Source organism: Malus sylvestris, chromosome 16 (assembly GCF_916048215.2).
Source record: "Malus sylvestris chromosome 16, drMalSylv7.2, whole genome shotgun sequence".
Taxonomy (NCBI): domain Eukaryota; kingdom Viridiplantae; phylum Streptophyta; class Magnoliopsida; order Rosales; family Rosaceae; genus Malus; species Malus sylvestris.
In genome coordinates this window covers 33561407-33584875 of record NC_062275.1, presented here as the reverse complement: position 1 = coordinate 33584875, position 23469 = coordinate 33561407, and the positions used below count along the sequence as shown (strand labels likewise).

At 37.9% G+C, this 23469-nt stretch overlaps 1 pseudogene; it reads right to left on the bottom strand.

Annotated features, from left to right (window-relative positions):
• Positions 1–3836: 3836 nt before the first annotated feature.
• On the bottom strand, positions 3837–5976 carry LOC126609307 (uncharacterized; annotated as a pseudogene).
• Between the last annotated feature and the right edge of the window lie 17493 nt (positions 5977–23469).

The window sequence follows — 23469 nt, the reverse complement described above, 5'->3', positions numbered from 1 at the left end:
CATTCAATATCAGTATTCCCTATTATACCATTCAGATAACACAAATCAATCTCTCATCTAACAAGTGAATGGTTAGTCAAAGTGCATTGTTCAACATGTCTCTGTTTGACCCTTAGCATCAGCAACACAAGAATCGTACAAATGCAAATTGTCTCTAAATGAGACATCTCTAACAATAAGATCAATAAAAGCTTCCTTCGATCCATATATATCCAAACAAAAAAAAAAGGAAAAAAAAAATAAGGACATTATATATGTAATATTATTGTTATTAAGGGTGATGGAAATGAAGTGATTATGATATGAAATGAACTAGTTCAAAAGAAACGGTATACAAAGAATTCTGAAACAACTAACTGCATCAACAGCCCAAAAATAACCAGCCAAGTCACAATTAATGTTGGATCAACAAATATACAGCTGATGATGAAATCCCGTGAAAGCATTATTCTTTGTGTGAGTTGGTTGCCTCTTTGATAGGGGAAAAAGACACAGTCTTCCACATGTAGCATGTGTGTTAAGATTAGTCAATTATGAAATCATGCACAGAGAGCTTAATCCAAGAAATTACTTTGTTCAAGATTGGGGATTAAACAATGATAATCGATATTTGTTACAAAATACCTAATTTTTGTTAAGTTAGGATTAGGGACCCTCAATATTTGTTACAAAATACCTAATTTTGTTGCTTTGTTATTTAACTTTTCTTTATTGTTGTATTAACAATGTCATACTCATTTGTAATTAACAAAATATATGCTACTCAACAAGATTTAAACATGGTTAAAAAAAAACAAGATTTAAACATGAGAGTGAGTGAGAAACATGGAAGAAAGGCGGGGCACTCAAGAACTAAAGAGAAATTATTCATTATTTAATATGATTAATGCAATAATCTTACAACCAAAAAATGAGCGAGAGGGGGCACATGTCCCCCAAGGCACTACCTCCATCCGCCCCTGATATATCATATACCATATTTCTATTCTTAAATGAGACATCACACAAAGAGATAGACAAATGTTTTGCATGTAACTCTTTATCCCCTAAAAAACACAAATCTAACGTCCAATATTTGCGTAAGCAAGTCTTTTTATGAAGGGGGCATTTTTCAAGACACAAACTTTACATTCATTGAAAATATATGAAATGTGAGCTTGCATATTAGCAAGTTGAAATTATCCAAACTAATACCCCCAAAACTGGGACAAATGCCTTGGTCCTTATGGACATGAGTCTTGATGGAGTAAAAAAGGCCTCAATTTTGCATAGCAATGTAACCTAGTGTTCAATAGAGCTCCACAAGGCAATTCACAGCCAAAACATACAAAAAAAAAAAAAAATTCACAAAACCCAATTTTCAATCATTTCAAATTAGATCTAGAGAGAGAGAGAGAGAGAGAGAGAGAGAGAGAGAGAGAGAGAGAGAGAGAGAGAGAGAGAGAGAGAGAGAGAGAGAGAGAGAGAGAGAGAGAGAGAGAGAGAGGGACTATCAAGATGGGCAGCAAGTGAAGTGGAAAGGAAAATATCTTCTGCCCTAGCCCACGACATGAAGTAAGAAGTATTCCTCCTCTTCTTAATCCTACTGGGAAATTGGGAAATTGAAACTGCAACTAAAAGAACCCTTAAACCTTCTCCAATGGCATTGGCTTCTCCCCACCAAAAAAATAAAAATCCCTAATATCCCCAAAGCCCTAAACTTTCAATCACACACTTCCTCCAACAACCCTAATTCCAAATTTCCAACAATACCGTATTTTTACATTGCCTAAATAGTTAGGTTTTTCTATAATATAACAGAAGTCATATTCACAGAGATGCAACGCAGACTTTCACACATCCAAGGACTACATTCAATAGATCCATGTTGAAAATTGATCTATGGGTTTAGGAATTATACCTTCTTATAGACTCGAGGGTTTTGAGTTGTTTGTTACTTGTTTTCCCTTGGGTTTTGAGCACTGGCCACTTCCGTTTATGCTCATTTTCTCTACAACCAACAACCACATAATATTGCAGTTCAGTATCAACCCCACACAGTACAAAACATTCACATTGTAATATCATGGTTGGGCATTGACATGACATATGGAATTGCTTCCTGCCTATCTCCAATGCCATTCAAACAAGGTGGTTCGAGGAAGGTAAAAGGAAATAAAAAAATGCAGAAACAAAACCAAACAGATGATATGACTTCAAACATAACCACAAACCATTAAAGAGTGCATAACAAAAATTTCTTCAGCTCACACAATTTCTCATCCAAACAATTCACAAACATCCAACCCTACATGCAATTTAATAAAATAAAAAGAGAAACTGGTAAAGATTAATGAACCAAGAACATAAAAACGAAAAACCACATAGATTTATGCTAACATAACAAAGATGGAAGTATGTGTCCCTTTTGCAAAAGAAACTTGTCAATTTTATGGCCAAGCAGGTTTCTGAGTTCGGATTTGAAAGAAAAGTTGAAATATGAAAACCCCAAATTCTAATCTCAATTTGACCTAAAAATCAAAACCCTAATTTGTTCAAGTGCAGAGGTCTATGACTGAAAATTTCTTAAACCCAAAACAACAAAATCAAATAAAGCTCAGTAATATCACGATCTGCAAAACAAATCGACGAAATAAATCGAACATTCGAAGTTTACCAAACAACTCGGAGCAGATGAGGGCGAGCAGATGCAGATGAGGGAAGACACAGAGATGAGGGTGAAGACGATGACGATGAGGGAGCAGGGCAAGGACGACGATGAGGGAAGACGCAGAGATAAGGACAAGCAGGACGAGCGACGTTGGGGAGTTCTTGGACGAGTGACTCTCTCACTGTTTTCTCTCTATCAGAAGGGCTTACGAGTTCGCCCGAAATTGGGGATCCTTGTTAAGAACTCGTAAGGAGGTGTATAATCCGAGCGAGTCTGACCTAAGGTCATTAAACCTAATCCTAGTGCAGACCAAACAAGGGACTACAGTATAGTCCAGTCCAGTTCTTCCTAATTTGGTCAAACAAACGAGCCCTAGAAGTTCATAAAGTTCATCATACTAAAACCACAAATACTAAAACCCTAAATGCTCAAAGGCTCTCCATAAACACTTTAATGAAATTTGGCTTCCGTGAGTCATCCAAGGTAGACCAAATACCCATCAAATTGGTATCTTTCACTAACTTCATTAAAATTCTTAGCACCTGATAGTATGGGAGACCCATGGCCTGAAGCTCAGAAGGCAGTTTAGCTTTCGCTTCTCTGAAAGTAAAACTTTCACCTAATTTCTTCATTTCAGTAACAACTTTATTCCAACCTTCACTGGTAATAGATTCAATATTTGCATCACCATCATTCCTACTCCTCTTCCTCTTCCTAACAGGTTGAGATGCACTAGATGTAGCAATAGAAGGAGATGGGGTAGGTGAAGGTGGAGGCATCTCGGAAGTCTTACAATCCTCACTTTCAAAACCCATATTTTCGATTGCATCTGCTGCTGATTTAGCCATACTACCCATGGCTTGGTCTTTCCAAACACCGTACATAGCCATGGATACAACGAGAATGGCTTATTTGGTTTGCAAGATGCATTGAGATGTTTTTACAATAAAAACCCAAAGAAATCAAGGTTAAGACTTTCAAAGCAACTAATTGATAAAGAATAAGAAACAAAATTTACCTTCACCCACTCCTATAGTATTTCATCACTATCCACAACAACACATTTTTTCTCATCATCCTAACCAAATCTAGATGTATTCATCATGTCATATGCAGATGAATATTTTTCTTTTAGATGCTTCAATTTGTTTTGTATATGCTTCGACTTTATATTAATATCAGGAATCTATTCCCTCATCTTGGAGGCAACCATTACAAAAGTACCAGCCTTAAAACTGCCGGTCTCACACCTAACACCATCAGCAACCATCTCCTCAAGGATAGTAAGTAGTACATCCATCCAATTACGTGAGGTAGCCATATAATCTATCAAAGAAGCCATATATTACATAAGTAACACAAATAAACATATTAGAGAACTCCTAATTACATAAGTAACACAAATAAACATATATTACATAAGTAACACAAATAAACATATCAAAGAAGCCATAACATCCAGATAACTCCCAATTACCACATTACAATAATAAACATCTTAATAGTCTTGATGTTACGAATTTTCAAGCCAATTACAACAACTACATTGAGTCCACATCTCAATAAAAGACAATTACAACAACTACCATGTCAACCAATTTTCAATCCCTCATTCCTTTCCACTCATCAAATATTTCTCTTGCAAGATCATCCCTCCATTGAGTCTATGTCTGGCTTGACTCAACGGTTTCAATGTAGGCTAATACTTCTTGTAAATCTTCCCCTATAGGTAATTCATCAAATGCAAGCCTTGCATTTTCCTCAGGATCAACCGCCATATACATTCTGATAAAATTATGAAGTAAACTACATGCGGTGATCAATCGTCCCTGAATCTTGATTGGATAGTGGGAAGGACTTCATAAGATAGCCCAACGTCATTTGAGGAGGCCAAAACATCTCTCAATCACATTCCTAGTATGTGAGTGTTTCATATTAAAATATTCTTCATGATTCCTAGGTGCACGTCATTTGTCTTCCCACTCTTGCAAATGGTATCTAGTACCTCTATACGGTGCCAGAAAACCCTCACCATTCGTATATCCGGAATCAACCGAATAGTATGTACCTATATTAGTTGATAATAAATTTTAGTTGTTGGCCAACAAAGGTAAGGAAAAATACTAAGTACTTGTCTATCTTACCAGTTGGGACCTTGAGGCCATTAGCTCTAGTAACAGCGTCACCAAGAACTCTTGAATCAGTAGCTGATCCCTCCCAACTGGATAGCACATATACGAATTTGAGGTCGTGTGTGCATACGCCTAACACATTAGTTGCTATATGACATTTCCTTGTTCTATATCTTGGTCTATCGACATCAAGCACAGTGACCCCTATATATGTTCCATCTAGCACTCCTAAGCAACCCTAGACAAAAGAAAAATTATATTAATTAGCAACTACAAATAATTATGTTATTAATGATTTTACTATGATGATTACCTTAAAGCATTTGCATCTCGATTCCGTGCAATCCTCTGGGATAGGGGTTGGTTTTGCAAACTGAGCAATGCACGCAATACTCTGTGGACATATCGACTAACAGTTTCACCAGACCTAATGAATCTAACTTGGATTGACCTATTTTTATTGTGGTGGCCTAATATGTTAACAAAAGTAGCTACTTACTCCTCTATTGTAACATGACCATCATCTACCAATCCACCACGAGTTTGTAGTAAATCACATAAAATTGCAAATGCATTCCTATCCATTCGCAACTCCCACAAACAATTAGTATCACTCAATCTCGTGATACGATTTATTTCCTCTCTCCTAACATGAAGTCTAACAAATGTCCTATGCTCTAAACTAGCTATTTCCCGTTGTCTCCTTTGTTGTTGTCTATACCTCAACAATTGTGCATTCATAGTAAAGACTTGTGCCATTATAATCTAAACGTTCAAAAGAACAAAGAATTGAGTCTCATATTCATCCATACCTTCACATGCAAAAAAAACAACACATGAATGAGTGGAGAATCAACATACGCTAAATTCATTTTAGATACTTGGACTTGGTAAAATTAATGATAAGAGTGAATACTTGAACTTGGACTAAAAATTCACCATGCATAAAAGTGAATATTAATTTTACAGCCATAAATGAATCAAAAGCAGTGCTGGCCACAGAGAACATTAACTTGGAAAAGGGAATTGATAACTGAGCTTTAGTTGGAACATAGGAATCATGGGTGTATATAACGAGGGAAACATAACTGGGGCAATTATATCTGTACGACCCTTCATGATCCCCATCCTAAACATGTATAGCATTCCAAACCCAAACTATGCCGGTATCTATAACAAATAAAAAGTACCCATCTATGGGAAGGAAGAAAATAGAAGGGATGGAGGGAAAAATAGTAGAGGACAAATGAACGGTAAGCAACATATCCACAAGAGGATAATTTTCAAAGAGAACCTCATACCAAATAACCAACAAAACAAAATAACAAAATAACAAGAGGATACACCTCTAGCTGTATCTCACATTTAAACTCTCCATACCTAGGGCCTGGTCTAAATCTATAAACAGGAACAATAAAAAATAAATCAAAGTAAATGCTGAACATAAAATTTAGTAACAAGAAATCTTTGCTTTTCTTATGCATTATGCCATTTTATGACCAGACGAGCATATTTCAGTTCCTGAAGTCTTCAGACAACAAGCATATCAAACTTTTTCTCCCCAAACTATGAATTGAACTGTTATCTGAAGATTCAAGCCAATCCAAATTGTGCAATTTTTTTTTCTTCTGGTAATTATGTTCCTTCTAATGATAGAGAAGAGAATACTTGATGTGTTCATTGAGATTAAAAACCTACTGCAAATAATAAAATGTTCAATTATAGGAGGGAGATTGATGCGAAAATTATCTTAACACACAAATTTAACCCTCTTTTGACAATTGTAGTACAAGTATAAGTAGGGATCGTTCTAGACTAGGGATTAGGAGGGCTTGCTAATAACCTCTAAACTGACTCAAAAACATAAAACTAAACTTAAAAACACTTAACAAGACTCACAAGACTCAAAGCAAACATAAAATACTCAAAACGGCTTAAAACAACCAAATAAACTTAAACTAGACACTAGGAATGACTTTGGACGAAAATTGACTTTTACTTGAATCAAAACACTTAAAAACACAAACTAAAACAGATTTGAAACACTTTGAAACAAGAAACTAAAAGGGGGGTTTTGATTTGGATGAAGTTGAAACAAACAAACAAGTATGAAAAACTAGACAGATTGTAAAACAAATGTGAGAAATAAGATGATGGATGGGATAGCTAGAGGCTTTTTCTCCACACATGACATGTATGCAAATAACTCGATTTCCAGTTACTACTTCATTGAATTATGAATGACAATGTCCCAAATTAACCGTGACATCACTAGTTAACTCTCAGATTTTCCTTGTTTTATTGGATTGGATGACATCATTCGACAACCCAAAACATTCTTCAAAAGTTCCCTACATGACATCATAATAGAGATACAATCAAAGATCATTATGTCTAATGAAAATCATAAGCATTGACAAAGCACTTGCAACTATGACATCATGTCACTCATGCTAGGAATTGAACTTAACGCGATCGTTTATAAGCGACCTTCACTACATGTGAATATAAGTTTGTAAGGATTATGTGAAACTTCCTTATATTCTAGCAACGGATTTATGCATGCCAATTAAGTGTCGACCCTTAATTAACAAGTACAAATAAGTTATCAATTAAATAGTTAAGCCAATTGCATTCACGATTCAAGAGTTCATAACTGGAATTTATCAAATTATATTGCACACATAGTCATGGCTTTGAAATCACCCCTAGCCAAGAGGGGTTTAGCCACTCATATTTACAACAAAATGAAAGGAAATGAATTTAAACATTAGAAACAAAAGAAAGAAAACACCTAAACGCTCCAACGATCCAAGTTGGACAGCAAGCACGTCCAAGCACTTTCCTTCCCTTCCTTTGCTACGGCACAAGGTGTTGGTGAGTGTTTGAAGGTTTGTTTGTATGGGAGAATGGATGTGAAGATGAATGGATGTGTTTGGATGAAGGTTGTGTTGAAATGAGAGTGAATGATCTAACAAAGTATGAACTAAATTTATGTTACACACACTTCCTTTTATAGAGGAAGTGCATGGCAATGGAAGGGAGCATGGAGTGGTGTAGCAATTGAGTGCAATGATGCATGAAATCTGAAATGATGGAGGGAACAAGGAATGGTGTAGCAATTGAGTGCAATGATTCAATGTAATGATGCATGAAATCTGAAATGATGGAGGGAACAAGGAATGGTGTAGCAATTGAGTGCAATGATTGGTGTTTGAAATGATTCAAAGGTGAAAGTGAAGTGATGATGCAAAGCATGGGGGTAAAATGGAGTGGTGTTGCAGCTAGGGAATATGAATGATTGTGCACATGGTAGAGAAAGGAAAGGGAGGTGGAATGATGCTACAAATGAGTCAATGGAGGGAACATGGATGATGATGCACGACATAGGAATCTAAAGGGAGTGCAATGGTGGTGCACGGCAATGATGGAAAGGTGAATGGTGGAGTGATACCCCTTTGTGGCTGAGCTCTTTGTCCTTTTTACATTAATTCTTCTTTCTCTTTAACACATTCCTAGCCTCTTTAGTCTTCAATTTCATCCATCCACCTTGCTCCATGCATGTGCTATTCATTCCAAGCCCAAACTGCTCCAAAATGTACCAAAATGCATCTTATTGCTTCATAAGGCCTATGGACCTACAAACACACGAAAATAGCTTAAAATACATAATTAATTAAGAAATAACAACATAAATGCATGAGAACAAGCTTACTCAGTCGCATAAATATGCTCCTATGAAATTCCCCCACACTTAGCTTTTGCTAGTCCTCGAGCAAAACAGAACAAAAGAAACAAACAAAACACAACCTAGACCTTCTAACATTTGCCTCAGGGATTTTTAATGAAACTTGACATGTTAAAAATCATCATTCCCACAGATTTTGGTCATCTTTACACTTGAGCACATACTTAATCACAGTCACCACTTACTAGTTCACAATTAACCAATTAAAACGATGTTTTGAATGTAGTAACATGCCTTAGAGAATTTGCTCAATTTCTTACAAGATACTCTCTATTTTCACACACATTTTTTTACTACACACCCTACACTAGTATATGTGAGAAGATTAATGTAAACATGAAAGACTAGGACTCACATATGTTATAACAAAGAAAGCAATTTTCTGGAGTTATTAAGCATGTTTCGATATGATCTCATGAATGGAATGCTACTACTTAGATGCGAGAACCAGTAACACCATATGCTCATACCAATTTCGAACTCCACAAATTGAAACACACAACACTCAAGATTGAAGTCAAGGGTTGTAACATAGCTTGGGGGTAATGGCTAATAAAGAAAGGATATGAATAACAAACGTTCTTAAAGCGATAGCAAGCAAAGCAATGAAATAGACACTTGGAATTTCACTTTAGAATGCATAATCAACTTTTAAATACCAAGGGAAGATTCATGCAACACTTAGGGCTGAATTCAATGTTTTGGACCCTTTTTTAACAAACTTTTTTCTTTTCACTCTTTTTTTTTTCTTTTCTACCCATGTCTTATTAAGGACTTTGGCACACACACACACACAAGAATCACTTCCCCCACACTTGCTTTCTGCAATACATTGATAAAAAAGAAGTTCATTTTAAGTCATCCTTTACTATGCTTCAAGAACAAGGGTATGGATGGTCCTAAAACTAGGCTAGGTAAGGATAGTGTGGATTAACAAAGAACATAGGCTTAACAAGGCTCAACGGGGAAATAGGGGCACGACAATTTGGCTTTGGTGGTCACTACACAACTTCATCTTGAATATGTGTTATGCAAATCAATAGCATGCTTTGAATGAAATAGGCATGAGTTCTAGCTTTGAATTGGCATCTTTGATTTCTGAGCTCGCCTCTTCGATCTCTGAAATCCCGTCGAGTGCTGATTTTTATAGAGGATAAGCAGTTTGTTTCTAAGCACACTTGAATTTCTGCCCGTAGAAACTCCCTTCATTGCACTTCAAAGATCTCGATTTGTCCGACCTCTTCTTTCTTCAACACCTTTGAAAATGTCTGGCCCATTCGACCGTCGTTTTGACTTGAACCTTGGTGAAGAGGCATCCATGCCTTCTCCAGACAACATATGGCGCCCATCCTTCATATCCCCTACTGGTCCTCTTACCGTTGGGGATTCGGTGATGAAGAATGATATGACCGCTGCGGTGGTGGCACGGAACCTTGTCACTCCCAAAAATAACAGACTACTTTCCAAACAGTCTGATAAGTTGGTTGTTAAGGATTCTCTGGCTCTCAGTGTGTAGTGTGCGGGTTCTGTGTCTAATATGGCCCAACGTCTATTTGCTTGAACCCGTCAAGTTGAATCATTAGCGGCTGAAGTGATGAGTCTCAAACAGGAGATTAGAGGGCTCAAGCATGAGAATAAACAGTTGCACAAGCTTGCACATAACTATGCTACAAACATGAAGAGGAAGATTGACTAGATGCAGGAATCTGATGGTCAGATTTTACTTAATCATCAGAGGTTTGTGGGTTTGTTCCAACAGCATTTGCCTTCGTCTTTTGGGGCTGTACCGCGTAGTGAAGATCCTAATGATCAACCTCCGATACATCCTCCTTCTTTGGCTCCGCCGACTGCTGATGCTCCACCGACTACTGAGACTTCTCCTAAGCAGCCTTTGTGAAGGCTCCCTTTTGTATTTTTCTGCCTCCTGTTCATTTTCAACGAATTTTAATGTAAAATACCTTGCATATCTGTCAATGTTTCAAAAATAAACCCACACCAAAAACAATTAAACAAGCAATAAATAAAAATGACAATCATGGCAAAATAAAATTGCAGAAAAGGGAAGGTTTTTAGGAACGCAAAACATGGGTTGCCTCCCAAGAAGCGCTTGCTTTAACATCTTGCAACCGGATGAAACTTCCTTCTAAGCTTGGATAGGGCCCACGACACTGAGTGGGATTTCTTCCATAATCTGCCCCACATCACTCTCATAGTATAGCTTTAGGCGATGCCCGTTCACTTTGAATTCGTCGCCGTTCCTTAAGCTTTTAACTTGCACTGCACCATGGGAAAATACATTAGTGACAACAAATGGCCCAATCCATTTAGACCGTAACTTACCAGGGAACAATCGTAGACGGGAATTGAATAGTAGCACTTTCTGTGCAATTGAGAATGTTTTTCCCCGAATCATTTTGTCATGAAACGCCTTTGTTTTCTTCGTGTAAATTCGTGCATTCTCATAGGCTTCATTCCGTATCTCCTCAAGTTCATTCAGTTGGAGCTTCCTATTCATTCCAGCAGCATCTAAGTCCAAATTGAATGTTTTCACAGTCCAGTGAGCTTTGTGCTCCAGTTCCACAGGTAAGTAACACGGCTTGCCGTAGATTAGTCGAAATGGAGACATCCCTGGAGGTGTTTTGTAGGCAGTGCAATATGCCCACAGTGCATCATCTAAATGCAAGCTCAAATCCTTCTGGTTTGGCCCAACAGTCTTCTCCAAGATTTGCTTGATTTCTCTATTCAAGACTTCGACTTGGCCACTTGTTTGAGGGTGGCGTGGAAACCCGATGCTTCACATTGTACTTTTTAAACAGTGCCTCAATGGTGCGATTGCAAAAGTGGGAGCCTTCATCGCTTATGAACACCCTCGGCATGCCAAATCTGGAAAAGATGTTAGCCTTGATAAAATTTGTCACCACTCTAGAATCGTTAGTATGGGTGGCTTTGGCTTCCACCCATTTCGACACATAATCAACGGCTAGCAAAATATAAGTAAAACCATATGAGGGCGGAAAGGGTCCCATGAAATCCATACCCCATACATCAAAGATCTCCACATTAAAGATGGGGGTTTGCGGGCATTTGGTTTTTGGCTCCGATTGTACATGTTCTTTGGCATCTATTACAAGTTATACAAAATGTTCTAGCATCCTTAAACAATGTAGGCCAATAGAAACCATTCTCTAAAACCTTAAGGGTTGTCCTTTGGGTGCCAAAATGACCCCCACATGCATAACTAAGGCAAAATGCAAGAATTGAATTAAACTCAGAATTGTGCACACATCTACGAATAATTTGGTCAGGACAATACTTCCACAAATATGGATCATCCCACACATAAAATCGTGCATCATTTCTGAGTTTATCACGCTTGTATTTATCTAGAGTGCTAGGAACTTGTTTTGTGACCAAATAATTGACCAAATCAGCATACCAGGGCCCACTTACCTCTAGGGACAGTAATTGCTCGTCAGGGAAGGTCTCTAGAATGGGTAAGGAGTCCTCCTCGTGCACCAATCGGCTGAGGTGGTCAGCCACCACGTTTTCGCTCCTTTTTTTGTCTCTTATTTCAATGTTGAACTCTTGAAGTAGGAGCATCCAACGAATTAGCCTTGGTTTGGCCTCCTTCTTGGTGAGGAGGTACTTCAACGCTGCATGGTCAGAATATACAATCACTTTAATGCCAAGTAAGTATGAACGAAATTTATCTAAAGCAAATACAACTGTAAGAAGTTCTTTCTCAGTGGTAGAATAATTCAATTGAGCATTATTTAGTGTCCAGGAAGCGTAGTGGATGACGTGGGGCTGTTTATTCCTCCTTTGGCCTAAAACAACACCAATGGCATAATCGGATGCATCACACATTAGCTCAAATGGAAGGCTCCAATCTGGTGGCATGATGATGGGAGCCGAACTTAACATGTCCTTGAGGGTTTTGAAAACGGTCTCACACTCCTTGTTGAACTCGAAGGCTACTTCCTTTTGGAGTAAATGGCAAAGGGGTTGGGAAATTTTTGAGAAATCCTTGATGAATCTGCTATAAAATCCTGCATGGCCAAGAAAAGAACGAACCTCCCTCACCGAAGTGGGAGAGGGTAAGTGACGTACAAGATCTATTTTAGATTTATCAACCTCAATCCCTTTTTCTGATATGATGTGCCCCAAAACTATACCTTGTTTTACCATAAAATGGCACTTTTCCCAATTCAAGACAAGATTAGTTTCGATGCATCGTTGTTAGATCAGAGTAAGATTATTCAAGCATGCATCAAATGAGTCTCCAAAAACACTAAAGTCATCCATAAACACTTCAATGATCTTTTCCACAAATTCTGAGAAAATACTTACCATACACATTTGGAATGTGGCAGGTGCGTTACATAGCCCAAATGGCATGCGTCGATAAGCAAAGGTACCAAAGGGATATGTGAAGGTAGTCTTTTCTTGGTCATCGGGAGCTATCACAATCTGATTATAACCCGAATAGCCATCAAGAAAACAATAAAATGAATGACCGGCTAACCTTTCCAGCATTTGATCAATAAAGGGCAGCGAGAAGTGATCTTTTCTTGTCGTAGCGTTAAGCTTCCGATAGTCAATACAAACTCTCCATCCGGTTTGGATTCGGGTGGGCACAAGCTCATTATCTTCATTTTTTACCACAGTGACTCCGGACTTCTTAGGAACAACTTGGACCGGCAAGACCCAATGGCTATCAGAAATTGGGTAAATCACTCCACAATCTAGTAGCTTGATGATTTCCTTCTTCACAACGTCCATCATGGGTGGATTGAGCCAGCGTTGTGCTTCTCTAGATGGTTTGGCTCCTTCTTCCAAGAGTATTCGATGCATGCAAGTGGTAGGGCTAATTCCCTTGATATCGGCCAATGTCCACCCAATGGCAGTTTTGTATTCCCGAAGCACCCTCACCAACTTTTTCCTCCTCTTGTGCAGTGAGTGAAGAAGAGATGATGACGGGCAGCGTCTCTTGTTTTCCCAAAAACACATATTTCAAATGGCTTGGCAATGGTTTAAGCTCTAAGGAATGGGGCTGGATTACAGAAGGAAGCAACTTGTTAGTCGAATTGGGAATTGAAATTAGGTTAGGAGACTTACCAATATGCCTTGGATTTGACTCTAGGGCAGCAACCATCTCCACCAATTCTTCTTGAATAGGCACGGCAAGATGTTCCTTGTTATTGCCGTGTGCATGCCTAGTTGCTAACCCTTCGTTTTTTAGTCCAACGCTTTGCGTGAGAGTCTTTTCAAGTGCATCCTCACTCAAATCATCAAGGAATTTCTGCGCCCAAGAGTCAATCACATCAATAGAGAAACAAGAGTGACCATCATGAGGATATATCATAGCATCAGAAATATTGAAATCAATAACTTCCCCATCAAATTCCATGGTCAATGTTCCCTTGAATACATCTAACTTTGTACATGCAGTCTTCATGAATGGTCGGCCAAGTAATATTGGTAATTGAGGGGAATGGTTCGAGTCTTCCATTTCAAGCACGTAGAAGTCCACCGGAAAGACTAGGTGATTCACCTGCACTAAAACATCTTCCAAAACACCTTTTGGATACACATTAGATCTATCGGCCAGTTGAATGATCACTCCATTTTTTAATTCTCCCAAGTTCATACATGCATATATTGAATAAGGCATGACATTTATTGATGCTGAAGGGAAAATTATGAGCTTAACACATGGGATTTCTAAATGACTAGCATGCATATACAAATCAAAATTTATATACATGAGCAACGGAAGCAATTTATCAAATAATATCAAAGCTATAGTCATGCAAATCCCCTTCAAGGTTCATAGGTTTATATATAATGCATCTAAAACATTTAAGTTAAGAATAAAGGGAAGGTATAGATCTATACCTCTTGATTTTGATTTTAGACCAAGGATGGACCACCTCCAAGCCCTTTGCTCCTTGAAGTCCTTGAGCCTAGCCTCCCTCCTTGCCTCCTCCACTTTGTTAGTAAGAGTGCTCCAAGGTTCTCCTTTAGTCTCTAAAGGAGAAGACCTCTAAAGATCCACACCCACTAGTGTAGTGAGATGGATGGAGGAATAACCAAAAGGGTGAAAGATTGTTAGTTAATTCACCCTCTAGGTGGCCGGCCTTTGTGGTTTTAGAGAGCTATTTTCTTTTGCCTCTTTGTTGTTCAAAAACACACAAAAACCCTAATGAACTTTGTGCTATAAAGTTCCTTATATAGACAAAAAGAAACCTAGTCAACAACTTGACTAAATATCTCTCCCAAACCCTTTAAGTGGCCGGCCCTTTAGTGTTTGGTTTGGGCTTTTATTATTTCAAGTCATCCTATGCTTGAATAAAAGCCCAATGGGTTTAGGCCCAATGGGCCCAATTAAGCCCGAACGTTTCTTTAAGCCCAAAACGATCTTTTATCGCTTTTATGATTTCTTTAGACTTTCTAAATTAATCACAACACTTAATTAATCCAATTAATTATTTCCATCATCCATTAATTACTCACTACAAGAGTGTATCGGTGTACAATCATTTTAGGTTCTAATTAGCAAGGCAGTGAGGTGATTGGCTTCAATCCAATTGATTATATTTAATTCAATCACTTAGTGAATTAAAACTTCATTTTAATTCACCTTTCTTCTTTGATGACTACATTTAATCATCTAGAAAAACTCACAAGCTATGAGTGACATTTAACCATATGTCATAGCTACCCAAGCTAATGTAGAAGTTGTTCGGAGAACCTATTCAGTTGGAATTACAATGTAATTCGATCCTTCTCTAAAACAATACTCTCAATCACATTACTAGGGTATGGATATATTATGTCAAACCCCTAATGTGATTATTCCTTCTTATATGATTCTATTGAGTCGTATAGGAACGCTTTCCTTTATTACGCTCGATACTTCGGCCGAAGATTCCCGAATCATATCTTAGAGTATTCTTCCTCTCTAATCGAGGATTAGAGATTCCTTGTTGCGCATTCACTTGCCTTCATGACTAAGTGGCTTAACCCCAATTATGCCGTGGACATCCGCGAATGGGGTGACTTTGACATAATCAAAGATTAAGTACTTAGCCACAAGACAACGACGATGCCTCAGGTCAAAGGACTACTTACATTATTCCAACCATTAGAGTTACTTGCTTGACATGTGAGTAGACCTCCATGCAAGTACTCTCGTTCGATTGTGTTCAGTGAACTCATTCTCTTAATGATCACCTACATACTTGTCTTAGTGTCACTACACAAATGGGACGAGACTTTCCATTCTTCCATTTGAAGCGGGCACAGTATGTACCGATCTAAGCATTGTCAGTTTCCCTCCGACAATCCAATAACTAGGAACCTTTTGGACATAATGGTTATGTGAAGAAGGTCTCTGTAGTCTAACATCATTAGATTACTTCTTCAATCGATCCATTGTCCATGGATACACTATTTAGGACATATATCGTTTATTGAGATAGTCCTAATTCGTGTCTTTGCCATTTGATGTATAAGACTCATCCATACATCGATTCATTTGTCCTGAAAGGTTTCTTCCAAAGATTGACTTTCAGGGCATATTTCCAACAGATGCACCTAGATCTAACATGGCAGATTCAAAACAAGTATTTCCTATAACACAAGGAATTGTAAAACTGCCTGGATCTTTGCACTTAGGAGGTAATTTTCATTGCAACACAGCTGAGACATTCTCACTTACCCTTACCACATCTTTGTTTGAAGCCCTCTTCCTTGTAGTGCACAGCTCCTTCAGGAACTTAGCATACTTGGGGACTTGTTTAATTGCATCTAGAAGTGGAATGTTGACTTGCACATTTCTGAATGTGTCAAGGATGTCTTTGTCACTCTCATCCTTCTTTGATTGCATACACCTGCGAGGAAAGGGTGCATTGGTTGGAATGGAATTAGAAGTCATGGAATTTGAACCCAACTTACCTTTGGTGGTCGAATTAGGGTGTGTAGGTGGCTGCGGCAAAGATTGCTCAATCCTTGCCGAGGGCAGGCCTTATTCCTTCTTCTCAGATTGCATCTTTTTGTCCTCCTTTTGATTGGATTTAGATGGGCTGGGATCAGATCCAGCTTCTTTTCCACTTCGCAAGGTGATGGCTTTGGCAGATTTGAAGCCTCCATTTGGATTCACATCCGTCGAACTAGGTAACTTACTTGGTTCTCGACTAAATTGCCCCATGAACTCAACCATTTTTCCCATTTGTCTTTTCAATTCAGTCACCTCTCGAGCTTGATTTTGCACTTCTTTGGCGTAATTGTGCATATCTTTGGGTTGATTTTCCTGACCCTTCGCCAACGTAGTTAGTAACTGAATAACTTGAGCATTATCAAAAGATGAACCTAAGTTATTTTGGGCAGGTTGTGTTTGGGGTTGTGCAGGTGCATACGGCCTTTAATAGAATCCCGGAGGATGCTGTCTGAATGCACTTATTTGTTGGGTTTGTTGGAGCTCCCTCCATTTGAAATTTGGATGATCTTTCCAACCTGGATTGTATGTATTCGAGAATGGATCATTCCTTGGTTGGTTTTGACTCCCAAAACCCACGGCGTTTGCATATTCCCACCCTCCGTTCTCGATCAATTGAGGGCACTTATCCGTGAGATGTCCATTCATTGAGCACACGCCACAAGCAGCTACACTTTGTTCTTTTGGTTTTTCAACCACCTGTGAAAGAAGAGTAGTAAGATTAGCCATTTGATTTTGAAGTTCGGAAATAGCACTTACCTCATTAACTTGTTGCTGCCATGGGTTGTCTCTTTGACCAACGCCTTCATATTGTTGGGCATTCAATGCTTGGTTAGCAATTAAGGTCTTGGCAGCCATGGGTGTTTTGTCCACCAAAGCTCCTCCTGCTGAGGGGTCTAACATTTGGCATTCAATTGGTAGAAGCCCTTCGTAGAAATATTGAGAAAAAGCTCCTCCTTCATCTGGTGATGTGGACATGAAGCAACAAGGGTTTTAAAACGCTCATAGTAAGTGGGAAAGGATTCACCTTGGTTTTGCTAAATGCCACTAATCCTTTTGCGTAGTAGAATGACTCGAGAAGTTGGGAAAAACTTCTCAAAAAATGCCCGTTTCATACTCTCCCATGATGTGACAGTTCCGGGGGCTAGCTCGTACAACCAATCTTGAGCCTTTTACAAGAGAGAAAAGGGAAAAACCTTCATTTTCAGAATGCTCCCATCAACATTCACATGGGTCATGCTCGAACAAACAACCTCGAACTCCCTCAAATGTTTATTAGGATCTTCTATGGACAACCCATGGAACTTAGGAATATGATGCAATAAATTGGACTTTAATTCGAACTCGTCGGTCTTGTTTTGGGACGCCCTTGGATATTGAATGCATAAAGGCAGAGCATTGTCCAATCCTGAAGCGGAAAGCTCATTGATTGTTCGATTGTCTACTGCCATATCTTGGACTTCTTCAAAAGTCCTTGCCGTGGTCTCCTCTTGCTCTTCTACTTTGTCTTCTTCAAGATCTAGTGCAGGTTGAGATGGTTGGGGATCTTGTTGATTCCTTGCTCGTCTCAAAGTTCGTTCAAAATCGTCGTCAAAGTCAAAGATGTGCTTATGAACAGGTTGAGAACTTCGAGTCATAAACCACCTAAAATAAGAAAACAAGTAAAATCAGCAACTAAGAACAAAAACACATGAAAATAAACAAAAAGAAATAATAAGGGATTAGCAAAGTTGCTAATCCCCGGCAACGGCGCCAAAAACTTGATGTGAAAATTATCTTAACATATAAATTTAACCCTCTTTTGACAATTGTAGTACAAGTATAACTAAGGATCGTTCTGGACCGGGGATGAGGAGGGCTTACTAATAACCTCTAAACTAACTCAAAAACATAAAACTAAACTTAAAAACACTTAACAAGACTCACAAGACTCAAAGCAAACTTAAAATACTCAAAATAGCTTAAAACAACCAAATAAACTTAAACTAGACACTAGGAATGACTTTGGACGAAAATTGACTTTTACTTGAATCAAAACACTTAAAAACACAAACTAAAACAAATTTGAAACACTTTGAAACAAGAAACTAAAAGGGGGGTTTTGATTTGGATGAAGTTGAAACAAACAATCAAGTATGAAAAACTAGATAAATTGTAAAACAAATGTGAGAAATAAGATGATGGATGGGATAGCTAGAGGCTTTTTCTCCACACATGACATGTATGCAAATAACTCGATTTCCAGTTACTACTTCATTGAATTATGAATGACAATGCCCCAAATTAACCATGACATCACTAGTTAACTCTCAGATTTTCCTTATTTTATTGGATTGGATGACATCATTCGACAACCCAAAACATTCTTCAAAGGTTCCCTACATGACATCATAATAGAGATACAATCAAAGATCATTACGTCTAATGAAAATCATAAGCATGACAAAGCACTTGCAACTATGACATCATGTCACTCATGCTAGGAATTGAACTTAACACGATCGTTTATAAGCGACCTTCACTACATGTGAATATAAGTTTGAAACGATTATGTGAAACTTTCTTATATTCTAGCAACGGATTTATGCATGCCAATTAAGTGTCGACCCTTAATTAACAAGTACAAATAAGTTATCAATCAAATAGTTAAGCCAATTGCATTCACGATTCAAGAGTTCATAACTGGAATTTATCAAATTATATTGCACACATAGTCATGGCTTTGAAATCACTCCTAGCCAAGAGGGTTTAGCCACTCATATTTACAACAAAACGAAAGGAAATGAATTTAAACATTAGAAACAAAAGAAAGAAAACACCTAAATGCTCCAACGATCCAAGTTGGACAGCAAGCACGTCCAAGCACTTTCCTTCCCTTCCTTTGCTACGGCACAAGGTGTTAGTGAGTGTTTGAAGGTTTGTTTGTATGGAGGAATGGATGTGAAGATGAATGGATGTGTTTGGATGAAGGTTTTGTTGAAATGGGAGTGAATGATCTAACAAAGTATGAACTAAATTTATGTTACACACACTTCCTTTTATAGAGGAAGTGCATGGCAATGGAGGGGAACATGGAGTGGTGTAGCAATTGAGTGCAATGATGCATGAAATCTGAAATGATGGAGGGAACAAGGAATGGTGTAGCAATTGAGTGCAATGATATGATGCATGAAATCTGAAATGATGGAGGGAACAAGGAATGGTGTAGCAATTGAGTGCAATGATTGGTGTTTGAAATGATTCAAAGGTGAAAGTGAAGTGATGATGCAAAGCATGGGGGTAAAATAGAGTGGTGTTGCAGCTAGGGAACATGAATGATTGTGCACATGGTAGAGAAAGGAAAGGGAGGTGGAATGATGCAACAAATGAGTCAATGGAGGGAACATGGATGATGATGCATGACATAGGAATCCAAAGAGAGTGCAATGGTGGTGCACGACAATGATGGAAAGGTGAATGGTGGAGTGACACCCCTTTGTGGCTGATCTCTTTGTCCTTTTTACATTAATTTTTCTTTCTCTTTAACACATTCCTAGCCTCTTTAGTCTTCAATTTCGTCCATCCACCTTACTCTATGCATGTGCTATTCATTCCAAGCCCAAAACTACTCCAAAATGCACCAAAATGCATCTTATTGCTTCATAAGGCCTATGGACCTACAAACACACGAAAATAGCTTAAAAGACATAATTAATTAAGAAATGACAACATAAATGCATGAGAACAAGCTAACTCAGTCGCATAAATATGCTCCTATCAGAGATGGAGTGAAACCTTTAGCAATTTGAGCACGCCGCTTTTCTTTGGTTGACTCTTGATAAGCCTGTTATAGATTACAAACCTTTAAGTTTCTGATAAAGCATCCTATTGATTGAAGTGAAAGCACAACATACTCCAAGATAGTGGAATGAGATAGAAGCAAATAGTCTAATTTGATGGCATTACAGAGACCAAAAATGTGGTGCATCATTAGTTCTGGAATACATATAGAATTTCTAATCCGAAGTTTTTTTTTTTAATGTTTCAAAATGATTGTCAATTTAATATACTGATAATTCTCCAATCAAATTAGATCTTAGAGAACAAATAAAAAACATTTGAACAATTGGTTTTCACTGTAATGCCATCAAATTACAAAGAAATTCAGCAAAATCGGGAGAGGCTCGAGGATTTGGCAAAATGGAGAGCTCAATCTGAGCAAAACTTGAAAGTGATTTATATCACATCTGTAATTACAATGGCATAAAATCAACGACATTTTCAGCAACCTTCCTTAAGTATGTGAAAATTTCCTGATCTCTCGTAAAATTCCTTAAAAATATTCACGGTCAAATGAATCGTGTCGAAAACACAAATTTCTTGGAAAAAAAAAAAACACAACAAGAAAGGTTCTTGGAAGGGTATGCAGGTATATAAACTTGAAAGTGATTTTCTTTTCTACAGGACAATTTTGAGGAATTAATGACATGGAAGGATAAAGTCGAGCAACAGGTCATGGAAATTACAAATGTTTTGAATGATATGCAAGGACCAAAGCAGGTCGAACCAACCAAAGCAAACCAAAACATGTAGTGGAAATACAAATGTTTTGCATATTAACTGGGTGTTAATGAAATCGAAACAAGCAAATCAGAAACGAATAATAATGGCACTTCAAATTTACATCAAAATTAGAACCTTTTGGAAGCAATTTTTTATTTATTTTTTAACAAGGAAAGAGAGACCGAGAGGTTACACAAAAACAGATCGTGTTGGAAATGTGCCCTAAAGCCAATCATGTGATGATACTTTACGGACATTTCACATGTTAAACTAATCTAGTTTTACATATAAAGGGCATACATTATTGTTTGAGCCGTCTCATATAAATGTTATATGCTTAAATGATAAAGTCCAAGGAATTTGTGATTGGGAGAATGTAATCTAATGAAGTTAGATTCTTGAGACCATTCTTTCGTAGACACATCCTAAACGTTCCTGATCATAGGATTGCCAATTGGGCATTGACAGTCCGTCAAGATCGGTACGTACTATGTCTTCTCTCAGGGAGAGTGATTAGTCTCTAGTCATTGGTGTGTGTGACATCAAGACAAGTACGGTAGGTGCTCAATAGAGAATGAGTTCACTGAACGCGATCAACGAAGAGTTCTCATATTCCATGTCACATGAGAACTCATGGTTGGGATAATGCAAAGTAGTCCTTTGACCTGAGGCATCATAGTTGTCTTGTGGTTAAGACCTTGATCTTTGATTATGTCAAAGTCATCCCACCAGGAGGGTGTCCACGGCATCGTTGGGGTCAAGCCGCTTAGCTATGGAGACAAGTGAATGCGCAACAAGGGATCTCTAACCTTCAAACCGTTTGAGGGAGAATACTCTCTGATATGATTTGAATCTCTGGCCAGAGTATGAATGAGATTAGGGAATGCGTTCCGAATCACATTCAAGGTAATCATATAAGCACAAGACACACATTGGATAGTAGACATGAGAAAATAAACTATCAAACCAAACAATGTGGTCAAGAGTATTAGATTAGAGAAGGACCGTATTGCATTTGTAATCTCGAACTGAATAGGTTCTCTAACCTTTTCTGATTAGCTTGGGTAACCATGATATGCTGCTAGGTGTCACTCATGGTTTGTGGAAGCCCTAAACGTGTATAATCACTAAAGGGAGAATTGAAAATAGTTTCAATTCACAATCGATGTAAAATGGTTTTAATCGCCCACTACCTCGCTAAAAGGAACCTAATGGATCGCACACCGTGAAAGGTGGAGATTGGAGATTAAACGGAAATGAGTAAGAATGATTAAATGGTTTAATCATTTATTTATGGCAAGGATTAATTAATATGTTAATTAATCAAACGAATAAGTTCGTTAAAGACTTCGGGATAGTTTTGGACCTTAAGGCCCAATGGGCTTCGAACGTCAAGCCCATTAACTTAAGTTGTATGACAATTTAATGAATGAAGATTCATTAAAGCCCAAAAGCCCAAATTCCCCTAAATGGCCAGCCATGATGAAATGAATTAGGGTTTTGGTTGTTTAGGTCACTTAAAGAAGTGACTATATAAATGATTTTATAGCCAAATATTCATTAAGTGAAAAATGGGTTTATTTTTGGGGAAAATAGGTGAGAATTGTCTCTCCATTTTCTCTCTAAAGAGGCCAACACCTTGGAGGGTACATCTAGCAATCCTACTACTCCAAGGTCACTCATTTCTTCTACAATCGAACCTTGGTGTCGAGAATTAGAGGTTCTCAATTTTGGGAACTTGGAGAACCTATTCTTCCATCCAAATCCATGGATCTAAGAAGCAAGGAATGAAGGCCCTTATCTCTTTGGGTGATTAGCCTTTGCTTATGCAAAGAGGAATCTACAAAGGTATTAATTTCAACTCACTTATGTTTTGAGTTGATTATTGGTTCACCAATCTACTAGGCTTTGAATTTCATGGGTAAATGTTTTGTTTTTGAGTGCATGTAAGCATGATTCCGCCTTTAATTGTTAATTGCATGCTATATGATGTTGCTCAAATGAACATGTTTTACAAAATAATTCCTTCAAGTGGTATCAGAGCCTAGGTCTAGTAGTTGGTGAATCCTTTTGTGTTTTGTAGTTCATAAGTTTGTGATCTAAAAGTTGTAATTGTTACAAGCTTTATTCTTGCTTCTTTGAAAGTAAATTTTGTTGGAAAATTTGCTATCTCAAATGTTGTAGATGTTGTTCATATGAGCATGAATATTGGAGCTAAAATTTGGTGCCATGCTTTTGGGAAAATTCGGCCAAAATCAAAGGGTGAATTTTTGGGTTCTTGTTTGACTTGTTAAAAGTGTTTTAATGTGTTCTTTGGAACCCCTAAGTACCCTAGTTTGGTTAGATGTTATTTCCCTTAAGTAAGAATGGTTTTGGAATGTTTTTGGGTGGAAAAAGT